The sequence below is a fragment of the Parasteatoda tepidariorum genome, chromosome 3 (assembly GCF_982258835.1).
Source record: "Parasteatoda tepidariorum strain Cologne lab strain chromosome 3, Ptep-v5.0, whole genome shotgun sequence".
Classification (NCBI taxonomy): domain Eukaryota; kingdom Metazoa; phylum Arthropoda; class Arachnida; order Araneae; family Theridiidae; genus Parasteatoda; species Parasteatoda tepidariorum.
The window spans coordinates 16,836,774-16,840,467 of NC_141757.1; the positions used below are offsets into that span (position 1 = coordinate 16,836,774).

General features: G+C 29.5%; 1 non-coding gene across 1 annotated transcript; it reads left to right on the forward strand.

The window, feature by feature from the left end:
• The first annotated feature begins 219 nt into the window (after nt 1-219).
• Nucleotides 220-292, forward strand: TRNAR-UCU (transfer RNA arginine (anticodon UCU)). Its single transcript has one exon. It is a non-coding gene; the product is annotated as a tRNA-Arg (tRNA).
• Nucleotides 293-3,694: the final 3,402 nt, after the last annotated feature.

Below are 3,694 nucleotides of genomic sequence, written 5' to 3' on the forward strand. Positions count from 1 at the left end.
GCATTGCAAAAAGATATTAAAGAATGCCATTTGCTTCGAACGTATTTTACATACAATCTTCAAACCGGTCTCTCCGTTTAAATGTTCCGAATCTAGCATGTAACGGGGGAAAAAAACTTTTCACCGCCCTTTCTTCTATGGATGGTAAAAACTAGATAGAGAAATGAAGCTCTTCTTATCCGATTACAGCCTTTGACTTAACTTGCAACTCCTGATCGCGCCCTTGTAGCGCAGTGGATAGCGCGTTGGACTTCTAATCCAAAGGTCCCGGGTTCGAATCCCGGCAAGGGTGATTGCTTGTGGAAAGGCATATTTTTTTTATAGCTTATAAGGTATTGATAAAAAATCACTTTAAGATGGTAGCAATGATTAAAGAGGCTTTAAATAAATATAATTTTAAGTTTTTGTTTTATTGAATTATTTTATGCGATTTAATTTTATTGTACATTTATTTGTAAAATTCGTTATATTGTACAGTTTTTTTAAAAAAAAATTAATTATGAATTCTTAACTCTAGAAAGACTGAAACTTAGTATATTTCTATAATGCCCAAAAACAGTCAAAATGTGGATGAAGGAATAACTAATGTGTAAATTTTTTTTTTAATATTTAATGTTTAATATTTTTTTATATTATTTATGGTTATAAAACGGATTATTATTAAATATTAACAATAAAAAAAATATATGTTGTACAAAAAGTCACAAAATTCTAAGAAATTGTGTCATTATATACATTATTGTATGTAATGACAAGTATATAATCATTATATAATGTATCAAGTATATAATGACAAAACGTCTTTTTCCAACGATAATTCCCTGCAAAAATGACTTTTAGTAAATATTTACTATTTTTTAGTATTTTATTTAATAATGGTCAAAAAAAATTTTGAGTTGTAAGGTATACAATTCTTTACATCATTTTAAAGTATGTAATTTTACATGACAAAATACAAAATTTGAGCGAAATCCTGATAGTATTGATTAATTGTCCTGAAATCGAAGTTTAAAGAATTCGCATATTTAAAATTCGTTTTCTCAGGAACTATTAAACCGATTTTGCTTAAATTTTGTATTTTGCCATGTAAAAATTACATACTTCAAAATAAAGTAAAAAAATTTTATACCTCACAATTCAAGAAATTTTCGATCGTTATTAAATAAAATAATAAAAAAATAATACATATTTACTAAAACTTATTTTTTGCATGGAATTATCTTTGGATAAACGAATTTTATAATTGTGTGCAAAAATTTTCCTATTCGCCTAAAAATCTCTCGAGAATCTGGCAAAATAAGCAAAAAGTAAAATTAACATCAAGCCGTCGAAACTTTGGATCGGTCTTTTGACCAAACTATGGCGATCAAATTTCCCAAACTACGGCTATCCCCTATATTTTGGGGGTCAGAAATCCAAATCCGTTCAACAAAAGGAAATGTTAATTCAGAGAAAGTACGTTTTTGTTTTTGATTTCGTAACTTAAAATATCGTCTGCACTAATTAATTCTCATATTGGCGGTTAATAGGTGCAGACGATTCCATATTTATAATTTTGTATTTTTTTATTATTTTTTAACTATGAATTTAATTCAGTTAAAATAGTTTTCAGCATTAGATTACTGAATTTTCAAGTCCTTTTCTTAAGAGGCTCTAACAGCACAATTTCGTTTTGAGGTTGCATTATGATTTTCATTTTCTTTATTCTATTTATTTATACATTTATTTTAGTATTTAACAAATTTTTGATAAATATCGATATCATTCAAAAAAGGTGCAAAATAAAGCGGTCGGTTTATTAAGATTCGGAGAAATGGAACTTGATAGTTCTTGATGATGAATATCTGCGATTTGTGACTTCGAAATTTAATTTCATTACAGTTTAAACCAGAGGTCGCCAAAGTGGTCTATATAGACCCCCAGGGGTCTATTTAACGTAAGCGGGGGTCGATCTGAGCCAGGGGGTTGAATGGGGGTCGATCCGAACCGGAAGGGTCGATTGATCGAAGGATTATCAGTATTTTTCAGATATGTGACGATTAGAAATAAAAGAAGAAGACTTAGAAATATATGCAGATAATCTTCAAAAATTGAGCGACGATTTTAAACTGCGTTTTGTTGATTTGGAAAACATTGACATCCCTGATTGGATTATTGTTCCATTTTCTGCTCAAATTGAAAACGTGGACATCAACCTGCAAGATGAGCTTGCTGAATTATTATGGGGATTTGAAGCAAAGACGCTTTTTAAAAATTTAACAATAAGCAAATTTTGGACAAATATAAATATAATGCAAAAATATGTAGAACTTTACGAAATAGCTCAGCCATTTATGGTAGCATTTCCAAGTTGGTTATGGTTGAAGCCGGTTTCAGTCACGTAAATTCAAAGAACAGAAATAAATTAAATGTGGAGTTTCGAGGGGATTTAAAATTAAAATTGACCAATTTTGAACCCAATATAACGAACCTTGCAAAAAAAAAAAAAAAAAAAAAAAAACACCAGGCACACCCATGTCATTGATTAAGAGGCAATAAATCCGTGGTTACTTTACTTGTTATTTCTACTTACTTATAATTACTTATTATTTCATAAATATTAAGATATTTATATTTCAGCATTAATATATTTTTCATAAAACTATTGTTACACTATGTACTATTACTTTAATAAATGTTCAAAATCATAAAATAAATGTACAAACGCAGTATCTAATAGAGTTTTATTTTAATTAACAGAAAATTACTTTTATGGGGGTCGATGGAGATTTCGAAAAATTATGTAGGAGTCAAAGATCAAAAAAGTTTGGCAACCCCTGGTTTAAACTGAGGAAAACCGATCAGGATAATTCTTATTACGTAAATTGCACAAAAACAAAGATATTTATCGAAGATTAAAAAAATAGACACAGGTATACTATTTAACTACCTTCAAAAAATACTGATTGCAAAATTGTATTGGTATCATTTTAGTTGAAAAAAAAATTAAAAGAATCAAAATTATCGCATGCTTTATATCTCAAGTTATGATAAGGAGATGTCCTTATATTTTACATGTATCGACCTCCACGGGGTCACCGGTGACAAGCGAAACCAAGATTATTAGAAACACATAATTCGAGTAAATTTTAAATTTTTTTTAATGTTATTATCGTTACTAAAATGGTTTGAAGAAATGAATGCAATATAGAACACATAAAAATAGTTTTATTTATGTACACAGAGATACCAACTTGCTCCGGACAGCGAATCAATATTTTCAAGTGGTAGTTTATTAATTGTGATTCTAGGCTTAATAAATTCAATTGAGTAGATTTTTATCCATCACTATTTCTAAACAATTCATAGGCTTATATAATTCACTGCTTTTTTTCAGAGATGTCACGCTAAATCTTTTAAAAAACTAGCAAAATCTGTCTAATATTTGCAAATTTAGTTTGTAGTTATTTACCGTTTGGCCAGACGGGCAAGCCATGTAAAATTAGCGTGGCATTCAACGTGTTAAAATACTATTACGCGAAGATATTTATCCAATGTCCGGAGCCCCAAGCTGCGGAATAAAGTAAATATTCACCATCTGTTTATTTGTGAAAATTGAATCAGGAGGATTAAAAGCATATTTAGAACTTTTCCTCCTCATCTTCACCCCTTCGACAGTTGAGTTGGGATCGAGGGGAAGTAAATCCTCCTCTCT